General features: G+C 44.9%; 1 protein-coding gene across 2 annotated transcripts in view; it reads left to right on the top strand.

Annotated features, from left to right (window-relative positions):
* The window catches only part of MAK (male germ cell associated kinase), a 653,239-nt gene that overhangs the window by 336,450 nt on the left and 290,905 nt on the right, over positions 1–25,884 (top strand). The window lies entirely within an intron of this gene.

The following is a 25,884-nucleotide window of genomic DNA, read 5'->3' as shown; positions in this document are numbered from 1 at the left end:
TCTACAGTTAACCAGTGTGCATATTGCTGGTCAGGATGGTTTGCATCAGATAAATGAGCATTGTGTTTCAAAATATGATGCAGGGTATAGCCAGATTTGGAACTTCTGCAATTTATCAAACACAAAAGAAAGATCATGTCCAAACACAGTCGTACAGCTTTGAAGCATGGACATCACTACTGATAATGTGTGAACAAATCAAACGGTGCCAGACATGTTGGCAGAGTCCCATGTTGATTTTCACATTTGCATCATTTGTCCCTCCACTTTTACTTGGTTTTGCATATCAGCAGGTTCATAAACCCTCTCATTATAGCTCCTTAATGTTATGTTATGTTATGTTATGTTAAAAATGCTCTTTTATAGCGCACGGCTACTCCTAGGAGTGTCCCGGCGCTTTGTCAACGAGCCCTAGGAATAGAAAGGACATAACACGACGAAAATAGAAGAAAGGAGGAGAGCCATTACTGAGTGAAAAGCCATGTTTTAAGTCCTTTTCTAAAGGAGAGCAAATCATCAGCTTTCCTAAGCAGGACAGGCAAGTCATTCCAACCTTGAGGCGCTAGAAAACCAAAGGAGCGTCCTCCGATTCTAGCCAGACGAATGGGGGGAATCAAGGCTTTAGATAAAATCGCGGAACGTAACGTCCTGCGAGGCACATAGAAAGCCAAGCGCTTCTGAAGGTATTTGGGGCCTATCCGATGAAGGGCCTTAAAGGCAAAAGTAAGCGCCTTAAAAGCGATCCTTTTAGCAACTGAAAGCCAGTGAAATTTTTTTAGCAGCTCTGTGGCTCCAGCTCTGCGCTGGAGGCCAAAGATGGCTCTGGCCGCAGAATTTTGCACAATCTGCAGTCGAGCCAAAAGATATTTCGGCAGGCCAAGATAGAGAACATTCGCGTAGTCAAGACGCGAACCTATCAAGGCCTGCACGATAATCTTTCTATGCTTCAGCGACCGCAGCGGAAAAAATTTCCGCAGCATCTTCAAGAGGCCGAAGCATTTGCCAGTCAACCCAATGATCTGGGGGCCAAAGGCGAGGCCATCATCTATCACAAAGCCCAGATTTTTAGCTTTGGAAGAGGCGGTATCCGGTGAAAACATATCTGAAGGCCACCAGGCCTTCCAGCCAGGATCAGGGGGACATCCAAAAAAAAGCAACTCCGATTTATCGGAATTGCATTTTAGGCTGTGACGCTGGAACCAGGCAAAGACAGCTCCCAAACAGTCTCTAATCCGCGGGCCGTCAAAGTCCTTGCCCTTATCAAATGTAAAGAGCAACTGGGTGTCATCCACATAGGTAATGATCTGGGCACCAAAAGATTCTGCAACCGCCGCCAGGGGGGCCATGTAGATGTTAAAAAGCGCAGGGCTTAGGATAGAATCCTGCTGCACCCCCACCTCCAGCGGCGGCATTTCAGCGGAAAACGGAGGTGCCCAGACCACTTGCCGACGGCCGGTCAGGAATGACTTGAACCAATTCAACACCGTCCCACGAAAACCGATCTCCTGGAGTCTTAAAAGGAGACCTTCATGGGGGACGGTGTCGAAAGCCGCCCACAAATCCAGCATAACCAAAATGGCCTTCCCTCCAGTATCCAAAACCTCCCTGATGGCATCGGTGACCTCGAGAAGGGCGGTCTCTGTGCTAAGATTCGTGCGAAAGCCCAATTGAGAGTCATGGAGAATGTTGTTACTGTCAATAAAGTTGGAAATGGAGCTATGCACGTGCTTCTCGGTCACCTTAGCCAGAGCAGGGAGGAGAGAGATAGGCCTGTAGTTAGCGTGGATAAGAGGATCAAGGTTAGTCTTCTTGATCAGTGGAAGAATCAATGCATGCTTCCACGCTTGAGGGACAACACCCGTGCTCAATGAAGCATTAATTCAAAGAAAGTGAGTGACCCAGTTAAACCCTTGAGGGCTTGGGTAGTTAAATGAAAGGGTAGAGAGGCCTTCAAGGGATATGATTCAAGAGAACAATCAATTGTTTGATGTAACTCTAGGAAAAGTTAATTGACCTAATGTATGAATCATATAATCAAATACACAAAATCAATTTGTTTGAACCATATGTAACAAAAAATTAGCACATTAAAACATGTAAACATATAGACAACAAAGCACAAGGGTGTATATGAAAAGAATTTTATCAAAAGTTCATTAAATCAGCAATAAATCAAAGAAGCAGGTATGGAAATGCTGGTATGGATAACGTGATGACAAAATAATCAATAACACAGCAAAACCTAAAAAGAACATCTATCTCAAAAACAAAGTGAATCAAACACTGCAGAGATAAGATGAAGGTCGACGTTTCGGTCTCTTTACAACAAAATTATCGAGACCATCCTCAGGACTGTTGTCATTAAAACACTGCTGAAAGCTGTACTGTAATCCAGATGGATGTAAGGTACCACAGAGTTGGTCTCAGGGAAGGGTTTAGCGTTATCCCCCGGTTAGTGCCTATAAATAGAGCACAGCCGTCCCTCAGGCTAAAACGCCGGGGAATGAAATGGTCGATCGATTTCTAAAAGGCTACTGACTCAGGGTGAGAGCCGCTCCGTGATATGGAAGCCGAGGCTTTTCCGGTGTTCCCAGTCGAATTAATTTTGACTTCGTTCCAGATTGAAGCAACCTTTGAAACGAAGGTTTCAAGCGCCCCGTCGTGCAACCGCCGCAGTGCAAAAGACTTCGTTTCTTGTGGATACAGTCATTGGATGTTAAGAGGATTTCAGGTCCCTAGCTTCCATATCACGGAGCGGCTCTCACCCTGAGTCAGTAGCCATTTAGAAATCGATCGACCATTTCATTCCCCGGCGTTTTAGCCTGAGGGACGGCTGTGCTCTATTTATAGGCACTAACCGGGGGATAACGCTAAACCCTTCCCTGAGACCAACTCTGTGGTACCTTACATCCATCTGGATTACAGTACAGCTTTCAGCAGTGTTTTAATGACAACAGTCCTGAGGATGGTCTCGATAATTTTGCTGTAAAGAGACCGAAACGTCGACCTTCATCTTATCTCTGCAGTGTTTGATTCACTTTGTTTTTGAGATAGATGTTCTTTTTAGGTTTTGCTGTGTTATTGATTATTTTAATACAAAGCTACCCCTGTTGAGAGGTAGACCCCCTAGTGCACAGCGTTGAAAAGACACACAGGTCTAATGATTTGAAGCAGAATTCACAAATGTTCAATCCATATGATTTACTGGTTCATCAAAATTCAGTGCGTGTACATTAAATTCATGTATCAAACATCGTGATCCAAATTCAAAAGAAGTTTGTCATCAACAGAATGAAGATCAGTAATTTATGAATCCCAATGCATTTCGGGCTAAACCAAAAGCCCTTCCTCAGGGGATCACTCTACAAACAAAAAGAAATAGCCATCATCAAATCCAATTCAAGTGTCATCAATAACCTGCATAAGCAACCATAAGTCATCTCACAAACATACCAAAATAGAAAACAAAATGTGCTCAATAGAACAGCCAGATTTCCCAAGAAGCATGCGATCACAGTAAACGGTGAAAACACGAGTGTGAAAACGGACAGCCAAGTGAACTCAAAGGATGAAAAATCCCAAAAAATGAAAAGGCTCAAACCAGCTACGTGACAACAGAATGTCAGACCCAGTGAATCACCGTACGAAAACGGAGCGGTGATAAATCAAGTTAAGAGGACGTGAGGAAAAATTTACCAAGATCCCGCTAACCAGAGCGTTAAACGCAAGAATAGCCACACTGTAACACACGCGGTCGGGAAGACCGTCAAGGTTGTTTCATTACAAGTAAATGAGTCCCCCGGACAGAGGTACTTACAGTGAATGTTTGGAAAACGCAAACCCTGTTGAAGGAGCCGGATCACGAAGCAAACGTGCCGGAACAGTGAAGGTATAAAAGACTGCGTGTAAACATGGAAGATGGACAACGGTAAAACAAAGTATAAACGCCATCTTGGAGTGGTGAAACCAGACTCAACAGGTAAACAGCAGGAAAAAGACCCACGATTATCAGTAAGGTGTACCAAGATGAACACAAAAGTAAAAAGTGAACAAAAGATCAAGGAAAAAACATACAAGAGTAAACAAAAAATAAAAACGCACGATATTCATAAGAATAAAGGACAAATGTAGTGCAACACGAACTGAGAACAAAAAAACTTTATTGAAGAGGGAAAACTTCTGGATTCGTTACATGGCGACCATGCAGCCGCACGGGCTCAATGACCGCATGGAATTTTTGTGTTATTTGTGATTCTTATGTTCGTGTTGCACTACATTTGTCCTTTATTCTTATGAATATCGTGCGTTTTTATTTTTTGTTTACTCTTGTATGTTTTTTCCTTGATCTTTTGTTCACTTTTTACTTTTGTGTTCATCTTGGTACACCTTACTGATAATCGTGGGTCTTTTTCCTGCTGTTTACCTGTTGAGTCTGGTTTCACCACTCCAAGATGGCGTTTATACTTTGTTTTACCGTTGTCCATCTTCCATGTTTACACGCAGTCTTTTATACCTTCACTGTTCCGGCACGTTTGCTTCGTGATCCGGCTCCTTCAACAGGGTTTGCGTTTTCCAAACATTCACTGTAAGTACCTCTGTCCGGGGGACTCATTTACTTGTAATGAAACAACCTTGACGGTCTTCCCGACCGCGTGTGTTACAGTGTGGCTATTCTGGCGTTTAACGCTCTGGTTAGCGGGATCTTGGTAAATTTTTCCTCACGTCCTCTTAACTTGATTTATCACCGCTCCGTTTTCGTACGGTGATTCACTGGGTCTGACATTCTGTTGTCACGTAGCTGGTTTGAGCCTTTTCATTTTTTTGGGATTTTTCATCCTTTGAGTTCACTTGGCTGTCCGTTTTCACACTCGTGTTTTCACCGTTTACTGTGATCGCATGCTTCTTGGGAAATCTGGCTGTTCTATTGAGCACATTTTGTTTTCTATTTTGGTATGTTTGTGAGATGACTTATGGTTGCTTATGCAGGTTATTGATGACACTTGAATTGGATTTGATGATGGCTATTTCTTTTTGTTTGTAGAGTGATCCCCTGAGGAAGGGCTTTTGGTTTAGCCCGAAATGCATTGGGATTCATAAATTACTGATCTTCATTCTGTTGATGACAAACTTCTTTTGAATTTGGATCACGATGTTTGATACATGAATTTAATGTACACGCACTGAATTTTGATGAACCAGTAAATCATATGGATTGAACATTTGTGAATTCTGCTTCAAATCATTAGACCTGTGTGTCTTTTCAACGCTGTGCACTAGGGGGTCTACCTCTCAACAGGGGTAGCTTTGTATTAGTCCTTAATCTCACGCTGACCGGTCCAGACAGCGTCCACCCCTGGTTGCACGCTTCACCGCTTAAACTTTATTGGATATCTGATTACTAACAGCTGTGCAAACACCCATCCTTCATACTTTGTGAGCCCACTACTGTTCTGTACCGGGGTTTCTGCACGCTACTTCAACTTCCATTATGAATTACGATGTGGTATCGAACATGACCGATCTCAAGGCTGACACCTTCGCCTTTACGGCGGGGGACGCCGACAAAATCTATGGCATGATTCAGGAGGACATTGCCACTGCCACCAGCTCTAGGAGCGCAGAAAGTAATATCAAGCAATTGCTTTACCTACTCAAAAAGGAAACCAATCAAAAACTACACGCAAGCACTCTCGTGCGGTATCACCGCGCCCAACGGATCCCCAGGGGCCTACGGGTCCCCCTCAAACCCTTACTATGCAAAAACAACACGAGATTTGTTGAGAGGTGGTACGCCATACTCAACAAATGCTCGTTGGACTTAATCCTACTCATAGTGGAAGAATTGTCCAAAACACTAGAAGACCTGGCTCAAGAGATCAAGGCCGTACGTACCGAGCTCGACAATGCCATCGATCCAGCGGAGCTGACCAAAATGCTGGAGGACGTGAATGCTCAACTGGACAAGCACACACGTGAGACACAGGAACGAAAATTTCGGAAATATAAGAGAGACACCATAGATTATAAGCTCGGCGAGGTGTACACTTGGGCAGAAGCGTACGCCCGCCGACGCCCTAATCGCCCTTACAATCCGTATTCCGCTACCGAAACTTCGTCATCTGATGGCGACTCAACAACTCGCAAAACGACCAGGCCAACCACCGAGGAAACAGCACAACAACCTGGCACCTCAAGCTCTGCGGTTCATTTTTTAGAACTGGATCAGGATCAAATCACCGACCCCGGCGGGGCAAAACCCGCAGAGGCCGAAAAAGAGCAGACCAAACCAAAGAAAGTCAACAGACGCAGATGAACGAGCATGAAAATTTGGTGATTAACATTTCATCTACCCAGCTCGATGAGGAAGAAATTCGTGTGCTTCAAAAAGGCCAGTCATTTGTTCCCACCACAAAGACCAACACTTTGGAACTCGAAGTGAGCACCTTCAAACTTCTACGCAATGTACGTTTGAGACATTATTTTCAAAATGTTGTCACTACCCCTTCACGTGATGATGACATGCTAAGAGGACTACGTCCCCACAGTACCTTTATGGCTCCCGTGAGCCACAAAATAATAGATACATTTGAAAATCTTGTCAAAAGTGACATAGCCAAATTACCTTTTCAATCCAAGGTGAAACGTGAGAACTTGACCAGAGCTGAAAAAAATGTGATATCGAAAATTGCCAACAATTCCTCCATTGTTTGCCAAACTGCTGACAAGGGCGGCGCTCTTGTGATCATGGATGCGACATATTACACTGAACAGATTGAGATACACACATCTGATCTCAATACTTATGCTCCTTTACCTGCTGATCCCACCAATGAGTTTTTGGGTACACTCATGAAAATCATCAACCAAGCTTTTGACAATGGCACCATCAATGACCGAGCACGTCGGTATCTCACACCCACCAACCCCAAACCTCCCGTGTTGTACATGTTACCGAAGGTGCACAAGCACCCCTCTAAACCACCCATGAGACCGATTGTCTCTACCAGAGGCAGCATTCATGAAAACACTGGAAAGTTTTTAGATAAATATCTACAGCCATTTGTATTGAACACGAGATCTTACGTCAGGGATACTACTGACTTCTTGATTAAACTGCAACAAGCCACCAGCTGTCTTATAGATCAAGAACTGATACTTTGTACTGTGGACGTGTGTTCGTTATACACGTCCATACCCCATGACCTGGGTTTAATGGCGGTCGAACATGAACTTTCCCACTCCAACCTTGATTCTGACCTGCAGGTACTGTTGATGGAACTATTGGTCTTCACTTTATACCATAGTTACTTCTCAGTATCTGACAAATGGTTTCATCAGCTCTGCGGGACGGCCATGGGCAATTGTACGGCGCCGTCGTACGCCAACACCTTTATGAAGTCTTTTGAGGAAACCCACATACTGAACCAAACAGCTTGGAGTGACAGTGGGAAACTCTACCTGAGATTCATTGATGACATTTTTATGTTATGGTCAGGCACTGAACAAGCGCTTGTGGATTTTTTGAATACATGGAATACCATCAGTGAGCGCATACAATTCACCTGGAACTTTGACAGGACAAGCATTCATTTCCTTGATGTCAAGGTTGAAAGACAAGCGGGTCAAGTAACAACCACCATTTTCCGGAAACCCACGGATTGGAACTCTATGTTACACTACCAAAGCTTTCATCGAGTGGGGTTGAAACAGAACCTCCCTCTGTCTCAACTGATGCGTGTCAAACGCATCGTTACTTCTGAAGCAACCTGTTTGGTGGAAATGAACAATATGGTTGAGAGGTTCAAGGCTCGTGGCTATCCGCCACAAACTTTACAACAGGCACTTACCCGGTGTGGGAACATGACTCGAGACGAACTCCTACAGGTTCGCACTAAACCTGTCAATTCTAGAATGGTAGTGGTATCCAAGTACACAGTTCTCAGCCAACAGTTCAGAAACATCATTTCCAAACACTGGGAAATATTGAGTCTGGAACCAGATTTCCAGGGAGCCTTTGCACAACAACCCATGTTCGCCTATACAAGGGGCAGGAACTTAAAGGAAATGCTACGCAAACCCAAATCCGACAGTCAACCTGTTGTCTACAAGGGTCTGCGCCCTTGTCACAATTGCAGCAACTGCCACAATTGCATTCAGGGTAACATTGTCAATCATCCCATGAAAGGGTACCCCATAAAATTACAGGTGAATGCCACGTGCAATTCCATGAATGTCATCTACCTCTTGAAGTGTCCCTGTGGCAAGTGTTATGTGGGACACACTGAACGAAAAATCAGGACACGCTTGTTAGAACACAAGAGCAATATCAGGACTGGGAACATGAGATCTACTGTTGCTACTCACTTTTTGGAACAAAACCACTCTATCGCTCAATTGAAATATCTTATCCTTGAGCAAGTTCCAGTGACACATGAGAACAAAAAAACTTTATTGAAGAGGGAAAACTTCTGGATTCGTTACATGGCGACCATGCAGCCGCACGGGCTCAATGACCGCATGGAATTTTTGTGTTATTTGTGATTCTTATGTTCGTGTTGCACTACATTTGTCCTTTATTCTTATGAATATCGTGCGTTTTTATTTTTTGTTTACTCTTGTATGTTTTTTCCTTGATCTTTTGTTCACTTTTTACTTTTGTGTTCATCTTGGTACACCTTACTGATAATCGTGGGTCTTTTTCCTGCTGTTTAGCTGTTGAGTCTGGTTTCACCACTCCAAGATGGCGTTTATACATTGTTTTACCGTTGTCCATCTTCCATGTTTACACGCAGTCTTTTATACCTTCACTGTTCCGGCACGTTTGCTTCGTGATCCGGCTCCTTCAACAGGGTTTGCGTTTTCCAAACATTCACTGTAAGTACCTCTGTCCGGGGGACTCATTTACTTGTAATGAAACAACCTTGACGGTCTTCCCGACCGCGTGTGTTACAGTGTGGCTATTCTGGCGTTTAACGCTCTGGTTAGCGGGATCTTGGTAAATTTTTCCTCACGTCCTCTTAACTTGATTTATCACCGCTCCGTTTTCGTACGGTGATTCACTGGGTCTGACATTCTGTTGTCACGTAGCTGGTTTGAGCCTTTTCATTTTTTGGGATTTTTCATCCTTTGAGTTCACTTGGCTGTCCGTTTTCACACTCGTGTTTTCACCGTTTACTGTGATCGCATGCTTCTTGGGAAATCTGGCTGTTCTATTGAGCACATTTTGTTTTCTATTTTGGTATGTTTGTGAGATGACTTATGGTTGCTTATGCAGGTTATTGATGACACTTGAATTGGATTTGATGATGGCTATTTCTTTTTGTTTGTAGAGTGATCCCCTGAGGAAGGGCTTTTGGTTTAGCCCGAAATGCATTGGGATTCATAAATTACTGATCTTCATTCTGTTGATGACAAACTTCTTTTGAATTTGGATCACGATGTTTGATACATGAATTTAATGTACACGCACTGAATTTTGATGAACCAGTAAATCATATGGATTGAACATTTGTGAATTCTGCTTCAAATCATTAGACCTGTGTGTCTTTTCAACGCTGTGCACTAGGGGGTCTACCTCTCAACAGGGGTAGCTTTGTATTAGTCCTTAATCTCACGCTGACCGGTCCAGACAGCGTCCACCCCTGGTTGCACGCTTCACCGCTTAAACTTTATTGGATATCTGATTACTAACAGCTGTGCAAACACCCATCCTTCATACTTATTGATTATTTTGTCATCACGTTATCCATACCAGCATTTCCATACCTGCTTCTTTGATTTATTGCTGATGTAATGAACTTTTGATAAAATTCTTTTCATATACACCCTTGTGCTTTGTTGTCTATATGTTTACATGTTTTAATGTGCTCATTTTTTGTTACATATGGTTCAAACAAATTGATTTTGTGTATTTGATTATATGATTCATACATTAGGTCAATTAACTTTTCCTAGAGTTACATCAAACAATTGATTGTTCTCTTGAATCATATCCCTTGAAGGCCTCTCTACCCTTTCAATGAAGCATTAAGCAGAGGATTGAGCAACGCATTTAAAGCCGGCGCTAATTTCCCCAAACATTTAGCCAGGCAAGGGTCAGACGGAGAGACGGACTTAATGAGTGTACTTTCCCTATTAATTCCACTTGATTACGCTAACTTCATCTGCCAGTGCTTTACTGTCATACTATAATGGGAAACAAGCTTTACAACGCAACTTTTACAACGCACTACCATTACAACAAAACTTTGACAACGCAACATCCATTACATCGCATGCCATTACAACGCATGACACTACAATGCATACCACTACAACGCATGTCATTACAACGCATACCATTACAACGCATACCTTACACTATCCAACACTTACCCTACTGTTGCACCCCCTGGAGTTAGAATAGTACTTTTTACCCCTACACTATCCAACACTTACCCTACTCTTGCACCCCCCTGGAGTTAGAATAGTCATTTTTACCCCGAGACTATCCAATACTTACCATACATGCAATGTAATGTTATGCGTTGTAATGGTATGCGTTGTAAAGGTAGTATGCGTTGTAATGGAATGCGTTGTAAAGGTAGTTTTTAAAAATTTGTTGTAATGGCATGCAGTGTAATGGAATGCGTTGTAATGGATGTTGCGTTGTAAAAAATGCGTTGTAAAGGTATGCGTTGTAAAAGTATGCGTTGTAACATCATACATCCTACTATAATTGTTAGTAGATAAGGGTGCTATACTTTCTATAAGTTGCATTTCTTTCCCATGGGGGCTTTGCCTTTATGTTCACTAGCACATTCTGCTGTTTACATTTTGTTTGTAAAATTAGGTTTCTAATGAATACCTCTTTCTTCTGATAACTCCTCTTTGAGAAATTGCCAAGCTTCTTTCGGGATCTGAAAATATTTTACAGCTGTATAGCACAATTTCGACTGCAGCGTTGAATCTGCTCGCATCGCCACCAGAAATTAAATTGCAGATTGTTAGCATTTGAAGAAATTAATTCAAATGCAGCCATGCACAGACAGAAAGCACGCAAGCACACACCGCATCCATCGTACTCACATGTAGCTGCCTGATTGTCCAGGTTTCCTCAGCCAAAAGCATTTTCTATTGCACCTGTGGAGAGGGAAATGGAGAAGATCCGTACTATGGAAATGTTAATGTTAATGTTAATGTTATGGGAATTTGTATAGCGCACGGCTGCCCCAGCCAAGGGGCGTCCCGGCGCTACGAACTGACCAGAATGCAGAATGAAGGTGCACAAAGAAAACAGATTATTGGAAAAGATGGGTTTTGATGGCCTTTCTAAAGGCTAAGAGATCATGCATCCCCCGTATGGTTACAGGCAAGCTGTTCCATAGCTTGGCAGCAAGGAGGCTGAAAAGAACGGCCACCAACTCTGGCAAGTCTAGTGCGGGGAATGATCACTAGATGTTGTCCCTCTGAGCGGAGAGATCTGCTAGGTGTGTACTCAGACAAGAGGGGACTCAGCAGTGGGGGAGAGGCGGTTTTGAGGATCTTGAAGGCCAAACATAGAGCCTTAAACTGGATCCTTTTTCCCACCGGGAGCCAATGCAGTTTTCTTAAGGTTCCTGAGACTGAAGAATGGCGAGGGAGGCCGACCAGAGCCCTGGCAGCCGCATTCTGGACTCTCTGCAGTCTGGTGGTTTCGGCCAAGTTCGCTCCCAAAAGGAGAGAACTGGCATAGTCCAGTCTAGAAAGGATCGTCGCCTGGACGATGAGCTGGCGGGTGCGGCAATCAAAGAACTTCAGGATGGGCCTGATGTTACGTAAGATGCCGAAGCACGTGGCAGCCACTTTCTTGGTGTGGATGGTATATTTTAGAGCCGAGTCGACCCAGACACCTAGCTTTTTAACACAGTCTTTTGGCTTGGGGGGTGGGCCCAGAATGTCAGGCCACCAATTATCTCCCCAGGATGCGGTGTTTTTTCCCAAGAGGAGAATCTCGGTTTTACCGGCGTTTAATTGGAGAAAATTCGCCGTCATCCAGTTGGTGATGTCAATGAGTGTCTGTTTAAAGTGATGGGCTTCCAGACCACTGTTGTTATTCAAAGCCACCACCAACTGGGTATCATCTGCATATGATACCAGAGCCATTCCATTACTTCTGGCCACCTCCGCTAACGGACGGACATAGACATTGAACAGGGTAGGGCTAAGGGACGAGCCCTGCGGCACTCCCTGTCCAATGCTATGCTCCTTCGAGATGTAAGGGGGGGTGGAGACTTTGAAAGACCTGTTAGACAGGAAGTCTCTGAACCACCCCAAGGCTGCCCCTGTGACTCCAATTTCCTCCAATCTCATCAGGAGGACCTCATGTGACACCGTATCAAAGGCAGCACTGAGGTCCAATAGGACCAGTGCTGCAGTACCGCCGGCGTCAAGAATGGAACGGAGGTCTTCAGAAACACTGAGCAAGGCTGTCTCGGTGCTGTGACCAGCTCTAAACCCGTGTTGGGAGTCATCCAGGATGTTATTGGTGAGGAGGAAGTTGGACAAGATGTTATTGACGTGTGCCTCGGCCACTTTAGCAGGCCAAGGGAGCAGGGAGATCGGCCTAAAGTTCTCCGGAAGTGAGGGATCTAAAGTGGGTTTTTTTAGAATAGGGGACACCCATGCCTGCTTCCATTTGGTAGGAACACTGGCGGTGGAGAGTGACCGATTGATGATGTCACGAACGTGATCTGTGATGAGTACATGAGCGTCACAGAAAAGATCAGGCTTTAAGGGATCTGCCGGAGATCCGGATTTAATCTTTCTACAGATTTTAGAGAAAGTCTCACGGTCAAGTGTAGGAAGGGAAGTGAGGGAAGGCCTGGTAGGATCAAAGGTGACCGGTGACTGTGGGCCTTTGGGGAAGGTGTCGTATATCTTCTTGATTTTATCTGTGAAAAAATTAGCCATGTTATTGCAGAGGTCGGGCGAGGTAATGATGGCGTTGACAGATTTTTTTGCCGTGAGGTCTTTCAGAATTTTAAAAACCGATTTAGAGGTGTTAGAGCTGCTGTTGATTTCACTGGCATAATATGCCGCTCTTATTCTGCAGACCTTACGGTGGTAAGTTTTTTGGAGCAGGACATACTCTTGTTTAAGGCTGGCCTCATAATTTAAATAAAGGTGTTGCTTTAGATAAGCTTGACTCTGTGGAAACTGAATGCTTCATGCCTTCCCCCAAGACTTTCTTATATGCTATAGACGATGGATATGATGGTTACCAACAACTTCCCAGGACATATGCACTGTCCATTGTTGCTACTTGTAAATGACTGCAAAATTCTGAGATTAGGTTGTTCAGTACAGTGGCCGACACACTTGACTGTTTTTTCAGGTGATTTGCAGGCAAGCCTGATGGACATACTCGTTAATGGTGAGTTGCTCTTTGACCAGAAAGTGTTTTTGTATTTAGAGAATGTGTTTGTGTTCTCGAGGTCTTCTCCAATGTTGCCAGACAGTGTCACAAACAACTACCATAGTTCATCCAATAGCAACAATATCTTCACCAATCTAGAACCAGGGGAAGTTCTAAAAATCAGGCAGCAGCAATAGACCTCTTCCAATCCAAAAACTCCAAAGCATCTCTAGATTAGGCTTTAAGTGCACAACATGCCTGTGAGGGGAAAGGCAGTGTGAGTATTGGTGAAATAGAAGGGTATATATTAAACTGGTGAGTCCTGCAGAATAACAAAAGTGAGAGTATACCTTTTTCATTCTACCCAACAACAACACTTATCCTTCCTTTTTCTTTGTCTCTCGCCCTATAAATATTTTTATGAGCAAGATAAGATTGCTTCTCTGCAGAGGTTTTTCAGGAACAAACTGAACTGAACCCAGAAGTTAAAAACGGTGACTCTTACAGATCCTTCAACCCTTTAGTGTACACATTTGGAAGTACTGTCTGGCCTGCAGAGGTCAAATCAGATTTGTGGTTGGTGAGGAGCATTTTGACTTTGCAATTGTCATTTAGACTGACTGTGACTCTTCTATGCACTATAGAAATGAGTATGAGGGGTCCCTGAAGGAGGACATTCATTTGACAGTAAATCATCTAGCTGAAGCAAGCAAAACAAAAGCAGGTCATGAGTGGAGAGTAGACTTGCTGGTAATCCATTGCATTTTCATGGTTGTGTGAGGGCCAGAATAGGCACTTTTTTGGGACCAGCCAAAACAGGAAGTATTGAAGTGTTTTCCCCATGCCATTGTCCAGAGTTATAATTAACTGGAACGTTTTCACCACTGTGAGACTTGAGCCCACAGTACACATTCCAGCTGTTCTCAGTGAAGTAAATAGTTCCAAGTAAAATAAGTGAGGACGAAGCAGAAGATATTTTCAGTGCCTGCAATCTGCAATTGGAAAAGTACATAATATATTGATCTATTTTTAAGCTCAGTGTGTACTTATCACAGGCACTGCCTCTGAAGAAAATCTGTTGCCCCAGAAAAAAGGCAAAGCACTTCATCTGATCCTCCAAACTCTTGACTTCCAGGTTTACGGATTGAAAGGATTAACCTCTTGTGTGCAGACATCCCCTAACAACATTACCAATATTATCCTAGCAGCAAAGAGACTGTCTACAAAATGATGTATGCATTGAAATGGAAGAAATGTACTGACTGGTCTGCTGTAAGGATTGTTTGAATCTGTAATAAGTGGAATTTAAACACATTATAATTTGCACTAGCCTTTGCCCAGCAAGGCCCAAATGTAAACACGATAAAAGGATATTTGATGGCTATTTCACACTTCCTAAGATTATCAGATAAGCCAGTAGCTTTCAAGATGCCTTTGGTTTTTCAATTATTTTTGTTAACACCTTTTCCTCTAATCCATTCATGAGACCTTTGTGGCACTTGTATTTAGAGATTACTTTTTTGATGGGGCTAAATTTCAAGCAGATGAACTGTTGCAGATTACACCCTGTGAAGGTGAAATTGTAGTGTGCTAGGAGAATTCAATGCATTTTTTCGTTTAACCAACTTTAATATTCTCTTCCCCCCCACACACATAATCTAATTCTTAGAGTGTGAACATTTGTTTTGAAAAAAAGTGAGGTTTCTTCTTTTTATGTCAAAGAACAACACTTTTCTCTGTCTTTTCATGCCCATGCTTTAAAAGACACTTATCATCTATATTGACTAGGTCAATGAGTTCCGAATTGAGGAGCAACTTTTGTAATGTTAACTGGATCAGAGATGAGTGCTACACTCAAGTACATAAAGACATCCTATAAGTATTTTGCGAGATTGAGAGGATCCTCCTCTGCAGTGGCTAAATGTGTTGTAATTGAGATTTTCCTAGACTTGGTGTTTTAGAGGCTAGATTTTATTAAAAGCACAAAGGCAAGTATTATGCTTAAAACTTTTCTTGCATGTGTTATATAGCAGCCAAGAAGAATAAACTACATTACCCAGAAACCTTGGTAAACAATCGACCAACATTACATCACAATAGGATATCAATTATCATAATACCTATCCTGACCGAGAGCAACAACTCCTCTTTTCTTGCCAGAGTCAATCAAAATTAGGCTCAGAGAGCAGAACTCAAAGTTAGTATAACCAAATCCTTGAAGATGTCCATGAAGAGAAAAGGAAGGAAACTCCAAAATCCTGAAGCAGGAATGGAAATCTGGAAGGAGGAATTCGGAGGAATTCAGAGAAAGCGAAGCTCTGGCCGAGCTAAGTGGATGTAGTCAAACTGGTTGAAGGCACTGAGAATGCAAAAAATAGAAAAAAGAGGGGTTAATGAAACAGTGGTGGGATAATACTCTCCTCGGTGTTTTTAATACAATCTAACCTTTCAGACACCAAAGCTATGAAAATCTCAATTTTATTAGAAGACCAGAGGCTCAGATTATGCTTGTTCAAAGCAAAGATATACCAGATTCAGACAGATGAGAAATTGGTTTATAATAAAAAATTCTAAACATATTAACGTTTGACCAATCTGCAGATCTGAGAATAACGTATAAACCCGCACCTGCCCAGAAGGCCATAGAGGCACCCTCTTGTTGAATGGGTGCCAAAGGAATTGGTGCTAATGCCAGCCAAGGACATGATCCATCTGACCCATCGAGCCAAGGTGGGAGCAGAAACGGACCTGTGGGGTTTCTGAAAGGAAATAAGGAGTTGAGACATGGAGGAAGTTCTGAGATCTGCTGTTCGTAAAACATACGTTTTAAAACATTTACCAAAGCATAACTTAGGTTGAGAGGGGGAAAAAAAGGATAATTAACTGATGCTAAGTTAGTTTTAGTGAATCTAGTAACCTGAAAATGAACTCCTTGAGGAGAGTAATGGAAAGAAGATTCATCTAGTGCTTTAACATCAGAGTTAGGTTTGAGCGAATCCAAATTCAAAAACATAGTCAAATTTGTAGATAAATGTTTGAGAGATAGATCAGAATTATTAGGCCACAAAATAAACAAACACAAAACCAAATTAACGTCTTACATAGTATTATGCTTGGGAACCGGAGGTTTACCAAAATGCACTTCCTTTAAAAGGTGGAAGACCGGAGTGTGCTCTCCAATTGGTCTTCCATCCGCTCTGACATGTTTTGCAGAAATTGCCAATCTGTAGTTATTACTGGTGCTATAAGCTTTCCCTTGTGAAGCCAAAGTAGCCAGGAAAAAAACCAACACAGTTACATTGGCCGAAAGGGGATCTGAATTCCTGTCCAAACACCAGCTGCACCAGACCAACCAGGCTGATTTCTAGACCTTTGCTGTGCCAGGGGACCAGGAATGTTGGATGAACCAGATAGCTTCCTGCAAAATTCCTGGGGTTCTCTAGGTAGCCCTGAAATCCTCCAAGCTATGAGGGACAGGGAGCCCTCTAGAATGAGGTTGTCATGAAGACCCTGAGGTTTGGGAAGCAAGTGGGGAAGGGAGTAATCCAAACTCGAATATCCAAAGATCGTTCCAGCAGAGTTGGATACCAAGGATCAGTCTGCCAGTGGGGGTGATCAGAACTAGAGATGACAGTTGCCTACGAACCTGAACAAGTATTCGGGCCGTGAACAGGAAGGGGGGAAGGCATAAAGAAGGGACTGGGGCTATGACAGGAGGAACACATCTCTAGCGAGAGCTAAAGGATCTGTTCTCCAACTGAATTGGGAGTTGATGCGGGAAACAAAGAAGTCTATTGATTGAGAGCCAAAGGTTAAAGTAAGGTGATTGAACACTGAAGAATGAAGTCTCCAGTCGCTTAAATCATGCAGATGTCTGGAGAACCAGTCGGCAACCACATTCAGTTTACCTGAAAGAATGAATGAATGAATGAATATACACTTATAGAGCGCATGGAACAGAGCCATCACCGAGATGTGTCAGAGGATTCAAGGGAACAGCAGAGTCTTCAGAAGTTTGCAGAAGGAAAGATAATTTGTCTTAAGCCGAATGTGGTCTGGTAGCTGATTCCAGCATTCCGCCGCAATGAGGGAGAACAGATGGCCACCACTCCGAGCCCGGTTTACTCTCGGAACGTCTGCAAAATATTTATTCTCAGAGCGCAGTGATCTTTTAGGAAAGTATGGGGAAATAATAGATCGAAGAATCGGTGGGGCCCTGCCTGACAGCAACTTATGGGCAATGCACAGAGCCTTAAACGGAATTCTTTCGGCCACCAGCAGCCAGTGTAAAGAGATAATATGGGGTTTAGCGGATTCTCAATCATGAGCCTGCATAAGAAGTCGCGCAGCACAGTTTTGAACCGTTTGTAGTTTTTTAATGGCAAGCCTAGGTAGAGCACATTGGCGTAATCAAGCCGCGAAAGAATCTAGGCTTGCACCAGTAGTTTCCTAGCATTGAAGGGCAGAAAGGGAAGAACTTTCCTAATTGTTTTCAGGATACCATAACCGGTACCTGCCACCCTACGTGCCTGTTCGTTAAAATTTGGGTTGTGGTCAAGCCACACCCCAAGACTTTTTATTTGATCTTTTTGGAGGGGGGCATAACACCTAGGCATTTTGGCCAAAGTATGCTGACATCAAGGTTAGTGGTTTGGCCCAAAAACATCAGCTTTGTTTTGGCAGCATTCAGCTTTGGGAAGGATCCATCCATTCACGCGGAGACCCCTTTCCAAGCAGTTGGCCACATTGATCTTAGTATTGTCCAAAAGATTGAGGGACACAAATCAGCTGAGTGTCATCAGCTTACGAGATGATCCTAACCCTAAAGGGCTTGACTAACTCGGCCAAAGGGCGCAAATAAATATTAAAAAGCGTTGGGCTCAGGGAGGAGCCCTGAGGCACCCCACATCGCAGAGGCATCTTCTCCAAAATGAAATTGTCCTCAAAGACCTGAAATGACCTATCTACCAGGAAAGACTCTAGCCATTTGAGTAATGTTCCTGTGACCCTAATCTCTCTGAGTCTTGCGATCAATAATTGGTGATTGACCGTGTCGAAGGCCGCGCTGAGGTCGAGCAATACAATAGACACGGACCCACCAACATCCAGAATTTTCCTGGATTCTTCAACCACCGCTTATAAAGCTGTCTCCGTGCCTTGTTGGGGTCTAAAACCCGTTTGAGAGGCGTTCATTCTCCTCCCAAAAAGCAGAGAGAATGGAATTGACATACTTTTCACTAATTTTCCCAATCCATGGCAGGAGCGAAATCGGCCGATATTTAGCAAAGACTTAAGAGTTAAGGGTGGGTTTCTTCAGAAGAGCTCTAACCATGGCCCGTTTCCAAGAGGAGGGTACGATCCCAGAGCAAAATGAAATATTGACGAGATCCAGAATCACTGGAGCGATAGAGTCAAAGACCTGATTGAGAATGGTAGGGGGTAAAGCATCACTAGAGGAGCCGGATTTCAAACGGTCAAAATAACTTTTTTAAGATTTCATATCCATGAGAGGGATTGTTTTAATGAGAGGGTCTAGAAATCGGGATTGAGCGTCTGCAAGAGGGGTATTTACAGAAGCTGAAGGGGGGAAAGGTCGAATAGATATCTTCAATTTTCTTATAGAAAAAGTGTGCCAAATTATGACAGCGTCCTAAGGTGCCCTCTGACGGCAAGGGTGCCTCAGGAGGCTTAAGAAGGGATTTCGCAATTTTGAAAATTTGACGAGGGCAGTTGGAGGCTGAGATAATCTTCTTTTCATAATACCCAGATTGGGCAGTTCTAGTTTCTGACTTGTTGGTTTTAATGCCTTTTCTATATTTAAGATTTCTCAACAGTAGAGAAGTCCTTTCTCCAACTTCTCTCCAGGCGCTTACATAGTTGTTTCAATTCTCTTAGTTTGTGGGTGTACCAGGCTGCACAATGCCTGTCTTTTGTATTAGTCCTCCAATTTTTCGGGATTAGCGTGTCTAGTGACGATTCCAGCCATTGACTAACTTTATTGGTAGCAGATTCAAGGTCATTTCCTAGGATGGGTATGGCATTATCAAGGGTTGAGGCCCAGGAATCAATAGAGAGTTTAGACAAGTTCCAACACCAAGCTTTTACCCTTTCCCGTGGCTGAACACCCTCCCATTGAGTCCAAACAAAGGGAATCATATAATGGTCTGACCATGGCAGTGGAATGTGTTTTTCAACAACCAGACTATCAATGTTGGAAAATAGCGGGTCAAGAAGATGGCCTTTGTGGTGGGTGGGGCCGGCCACTTGCACCTTCAGTGCCAGAGCACCCAGATTGTCATTTACAGCCTCAACTTCAGAGGAGGATGCCAAATCAAAATTGATGTTAAGATAACCTAGCACAGAAAAATTAGAGAAGGAGCTAACAGATTTGGCTATCATTTCCGGAAGCTCCCTACTGAAGTGGCCAATTGATCCTGGCGGCCGATAAATAAGGAGACCAAAAAAGGTACAAGTGGGGGAAAAACCAAGTGCAAAGAAACAGCTGTAAGACATTCTGCATTGACAGAAATCTTCCTGTGGGGGCAGAATTCCCAAAGTCTCTTGGTAAGATCTACCAGAGGTTTAGATTTTGTACCTCCAAGACGGTTTATGTACCTGACCGCCAACAGATTAACCATTCATAAGAAGATTTTGCACTTTGCTCTATCTTTTACAAAGGTCTGGATGTCAAAGGAGCATGCAAGCATCTCTAAACAGTTGATGTGCACTGACGACTCCTGAAGAGACCATGTACCTCCAGTCGAGAATTGCCACATCTTGCGCCCCATTCTGTCTGACTTGCATCTGATTCTAAGACAAGATCTGGGGCACCAGAGAAAATCGTTCTCCTGTTCCAGGCGTCTCAGTGACTCAGCCACCAGAAGAGTTTGTCTCTGGACTGAGAATACAGGGTTACCAGGTCTGAATAAGGTAAACCCTTGCGCAAATGATGAATCTTTAATCTCTGTAAGGCCCGATAATGGAGAGGACTGGGAAAATGTCTGAGGGATCGAAGGGATAGAGACAGGGCATGACGTATTTCTTTCTTGATTAAAGCTACCTTTTGTTGTGGGAGTTGGGGAACCGACAGAGAGATGAAGCCTCAAAATTCCAGGCGTTTTGAAAGAACAAGAGAAGACAGAAGGTCTTGACACAGATGTAGACGAGCAAGGAGATAGGAGTTGTCTTGTTCTGTGATCAAAAATGTGTCAAGATAAACGATGAGTCTGGCTTCCTGAGCCCAGAGAAAAGCTACCATTGGTTTTAGAACGGAAAAAGGATTGGCCCCACTGAAACTGAAGATACTTCCCATAAGATGAGCGAATCGGAATTGTCAAGTAATTGTCTTGAAGATCTACATGCACTAACCAAAATTGAAAATTCTTACCTGAGAACTGATCTCCTTCGGATCTGTATCCCTGTTCCGAAATCCACTGGAATGACGGGGGTAAAAAATGGGTTTGTAATCTTGATAATATTCATGTTGGGAGCCTTGATTGTAGGAGCCTCTATGAAGGGATTGACCCCTTGAGGCGTAACGACCGGCAAAGTGACTCTTTCTTTTGGCCAAAACCCGGTAAGAAAAAATCTTCTTCAAAGAAAATTGGGCCTTGTTTATAGTAGCGAAGTTAGAAATGTACTTGCCCATTTCCTTAATGAAGGAGACCCCAAACAGAAGGCCATTGGGTTGTGGACCCTCTCCTTTAGGTGCAAGGCTAATCATTTCAGGTCTGCTTTTAGCAAAAGGCTCTTGCGTCTTTCTTGACAGATGTAAGCATTCGTATTACCCAGCATACATATGGCCCACTATGCCCAATTAGATAGGGTGTCTGGGTCTATGTGTTCACCCTCCATTTTTGCCTCTTAGGCCAAATCTAGGATTCCTGTCAAGGGACCTTCCAGACCCAAACTTCAGTCCTGGCAATTTTACCGGGCTCTATAGGCTTCAGATTGTGCAGAATGCTGCTGCACGTGCCATTGTGGGCCTTCCGAGGCGGTGTTCTGTTTCCACTGTTCTGACTTCCCTTCATTGGCTTCCGGTCAGACAGAGAATCAAATTTAAGGCTCTCTGTCTGACATTTAAGATTCTGAAGCTTTCCTCCCCTCCTGCCCTTGCGGGCCTTATTGCTCCGTATCTGCCCACACGTTCCCTCAGGTCTGAATCTCACCACCTGGCGATTAAGCCTAGGTTCAGACTGAGTAGGATGGGAGGGCGCTCCTTTCGCGTTCTGGCAGTTGACCTATGGAATTCTCTCCCTGTACACATCCGTGCCCTGGATAGTCTTATTCTTTTCAGGCGCGCTATTAAAACCCACCTGTTCGCTTCTGGCAATTGATCTCCTCTTTCCCCGGCTCTGATCTGTTGTGTTGTGGTATCTGGACAGGCGCCAGGACGCCCCTTCGCTGGGGCAGCTGTGCGCCGAATAAAAGTTATTAACATAACATAACATAACATAGACACCTTTTTTTTTTTTTAATTTGGTGAATAACAACATATTAGGGTCAATAACTGGGGTATCAGCCACTTTATTGGGAAGGGACAGACAAGGGCATTTGGATTTTAGTTTATATCTGGACGATTTATCCAGGGCATGCCTTAAATAAAAGGAAACCTAATCTGACACGTGATCAGATGGGAACCATTCCGTGGAATTGGGGTGGTTAATTATAACCGGGTCGAACATAGGTTCACCTAAATGATCAAAAAGATTATTGGAGACTGGATGCGACACACCTTCAGAAGGAGAAATGTTACGACTTTTCTCCAGAGGCCCATTAGCAGAAAGGTCGGAAATTAAATCAGAAATAGTCCTGGTATAATCCAAAATGTTATCATCATCATTATCAGTGTCCTGTAAACTAGTAGCATTGAGGGGAAGTAGTGGGGAGCCCGAAAAAATAAACTCTAGCGTGGAAGGGCCCGCTGTGTTAGAAACGCCTTTTGAGAGCACACTCTGAGGTGCAGCACATTTCTTTCCTTATTTAGAAGGATTGTCAGTAGGGCCATGCAACAATTTCAAAATAGACTCCTCCAAATTTTTTGAAACATCTAACTTGCAGACAGAACCTAACTGCCTGTTGCACTGAATCCTTGAAGGATTTTACATTCTTTTAATAACCTGAGATTCCTTGTCCTCAGACATTGTAATTAATGAAAAACTAGGAAAAATTCAGGAAAACCGACTGAAAAGTATGCCCCAAAAGTTGAACTGTAAGAAACAAGGGAGCTGAAGGATTAGCTAGAAGACTGCCCAGGGAAAAGGACCTACGGAAGGCAGGATCATGTGCAGAGGCTTGTCAAAGGGCAGGCCGCAAGCCAAGGAGACTGCAACTAGAAGGAGCGGTACACTGAAAAGCAGCTCTAAAGCGTGAGAAATGCCCTGCGGGCAAAAGCGGCCTACAGCGCTGAGGTACCGATGCGCAGAAAAGTGAGGGAACCCCTCAGGGCGTTGAGAGCAGCCTGCAGCGCTGAGGTACAGATGCACTGCAAAGTGAGGTAGGGAACCCCTGAGGGCGTTGAGAGCGGCCTGCAGCGCTGAGGTACCGATGCGCTGCAAAGTGAGGGAGGGAACCCCTGAGGGCGTTGAGAGCGGCCTGCAGCGCTGAGGTACCGATGCGCTGCAAAGTGAGGGAAGGAACCCCTGAGGGCGTTGAGAGCGGCCTACAGCGCTGAGGTACCGATGCGCTGCAAAGTGAGGGAGGGAACCCCTGAGGGCGTTGAGAGCGGCCTACAGCACTAAGTTACCGATGCGCTGCAAAGTGAGGGAAAGAACCCCTGAGAGCGTTGAGAGCAGCCTACAGCACTGAGGTACCGATGCGCTGCAAAGTGATGGAACCCCCGAGGGCGTTGCGGGCGGCCTACCGCGCTGAGGTACCGATGCGCTGCAAAGTGAGGGAAGGAACCCCTGAGGGCGTTGAGAGCGGCCAGCAGCGCTGAGGTACCGATGCGCTGTAAAGTGAGGGAAGGAACCCCTGAGGGCGTTGAGAGCAGCCTGCAGCGCTGAGGTACCAGTGCGCTGCGGTACCAATGCGCTGCAAAGTGAGGGAACCCCGAGGGTGTTGGGGGCGGCCTACAGCGCTGAGGTACCGATGCGCTGCAAAGTGAGGGAAGGAACCCCTGAGGGCGTTGAGAGCAGCCAGAAGTGCTGAGGTACCGATGCGCTGCAAAGTGAGGGAACCCCTAAGGGCGTTGAGAGTAGCCTACAGTTCTGAGGTACCGATGCGCTGCAAAGTGAGGGAGGGAACCCCTGAGGGCATTGAGAGCGGCCTGCAGCGCTGAGGTGCCAATGCGCTGCAAAGTGAGGGATGGAACCCCTGAGGGCATTGAGAGCGACCTGCAGCGCTAAGGTACCGATGCGCAGCAAAGTGAGGGAACCCCTAAGGGCGTTGAGAGCGGCCTACAGCGCTGAGATACCGATGCGCTGCAAAGTGAGGGAAGGAACCCCTGAGGGCGTTGAGAGCGGCCTACAGCGCTGAGGTACCAATGCGCTCCGGTACCAATGCGCTGCAAAGTGAGGGAACCCCCGAGGGTGTTGAGAGCGGCCAGAAGCGCTGAGGTACCGATGCGCTGCAAAGTGAGGAAAGGAACCCCTGAAGGCGTTGAGAGCAGCCTGCAGCGCTGAGATACCGATGCGCAGCAAAGTGAGGGAACCCCTAAGGGCGTTGAGAGTGGCTTACAGCTCTGAGATACCGATGCGCTGCAAACTGAGGGAAGGAACCCCTGAGGGCGTTGCGAGCGGCCTACAGCGCTGAGGTACCAGTGCGCTGCGGTACCAGTGCGCTGCGGTACCAATGCGCTGCAAAGTGAGGGAACCCCCGAGGGTGTTGAGGGCGGCCTACAGCGCTGAGGTACCGATGCGCTGCAAAGTGAGGGAAGGAACCCCTAAGGGCGTTGGGAGCGGCCAGCAGCGCTGAGGTACTGATGCGCTGCAAAGTGAGGGAAGGAACCCCTGAGGGCGTTTAGAGCGGCCTGCAGCGCTGAGGTACCGATGCGCTGCAAAGTGAGGGAAGGAACCCCTGAGGGCGTTGAGAGCGGCCTGCAGCGCTGAAGTACCGATGCGCTGCAAAGTGAGGGAAGGAACACCTGAGGGCGTTGAGAGCGGCCTCCAGCGCTGAGGTGCCGATGCGCTGCGAAGTGAGGGAGGGAACCCCTGAGGGCGTTGAGCGGCCTACAGCGCTGAGGTACCGATGCGCTGCAAAGTGAGGGAAGGAACCCCTAAGGGCGTTGGGAGCGGCCAGCAGCGCTGAGGTTTTGATGCGCTGCAAAGTGAGGGAAGGAACCCCTGAGGGCGTTTAGAGCGGCCTGCAGCGCTGAGGTACCGATGCGCTGCAAAGTGAGGGAAGGAACCCCTGAGGGCGTTGAGAGCGGCCTGCAGCGCTGAAGTACCGATGCGCTGCAAAGTGAGGGAAGGAACACCTGAGGGCGTTGAGAGCGGCCTCCAGCGCTGAGGTGCCGATGCGCTGCGAAGTGAGGGAGGGAACCCCTGAGGGCGTTGAGCGGCCAGCAGCGCTGAGGTACCGATGCGCTGCAAAGTGAGGGAGGGAACCCCCGAGGGCGTTAAGAGCGGCCTGCAGCGCTGAGGTACCGAGGTGCTGCAAAGTGAGGAAGGGAACCCCTGAGGGCGTTGAGAGCGCCCTGCAGTGCTGAGGTACCGATGTGCTGCAAAGTGAGGGAAGGAACCCCTGAGGGCGTTGAGAGCGGACCACACCGCTGAGGTGCTCAATGTCCTATTGTTTATCCCATTGTGATGTATGGTAGTTCGTTTCCCACGGCTTTTTCTTCTTCGCTGCTAAATAATAAATTCGAACAATGTTTTAAGTATAATACTTGCCTCCGGCCTTGTAAAAACATTTTAGATATCTACCAAGCAGTAACTTGATTACCTCTTCATACCTTCACAAAACATTGTTTAGTTTCTCATGCAAGGCAAGAGGCCCAGTTGGCGAAGGTAATGCTGCAACATTTTCCGTTTCTGGTCTATACTCTATAGAGATCCCTCAGCCACTTCTCACGACAATGTAAGTAACATTTTTGTTTTCGGGCCTCAGAAGCCTAATGAAGCTAATGTTAGGCAGTCAACAATTACAGTGTTTCACAATCAGTATTGAGCAATTTGCCTTTCCAAAGACTATTTTAAAGAATGTTTACTAATTTTTCAAACCGCTTTCATGGTTAAGGTAATGATGAATTGATACATCCAAACATTTCCAAACTACTGATAATTGCTTTTTCTTGCGCAGGTCTCATTTTTCTTTACAGTTTGTTCCTACCTGAAAAGATTTCCTTGATAAACTAAATCATGTTTCTTCAACGAGTAGCTCAGAAGCTTCTGGTAGCTTTCCAGCTACGTATAAGTGTGTGCAGCATATCTTACTAAATTAGAAGCTTTTACCAAAATTAAAAAGCTTGTATTTTAGATGAAAATGTGTGCATTTTCAGAACTCATATGCTGTTCTTTGGAGAAAAATGGTTGAATTTGAAATATTTTTAAAGCTGAATTTTCAATGAT

This window comes from Lissotriton helveticus, chromosome 4_1 (genome assembly GCF_964261635.1).
Source record: "Lissotriton helveticus chromosome 4_1, aLisHel1.1, whole genome shotgun sequence".
Classification (NCBI taxonomy): Eukaryota; Metazoa; Chordata; class Amphibia; order Caudata; family Salamandridae; genus Lissotriton; species Lissotriton helveticus.
Note: the sequence above shows the minus strand (reverse complement) of the source record. Positions and strands in the feature narration are given on the sequence as shown.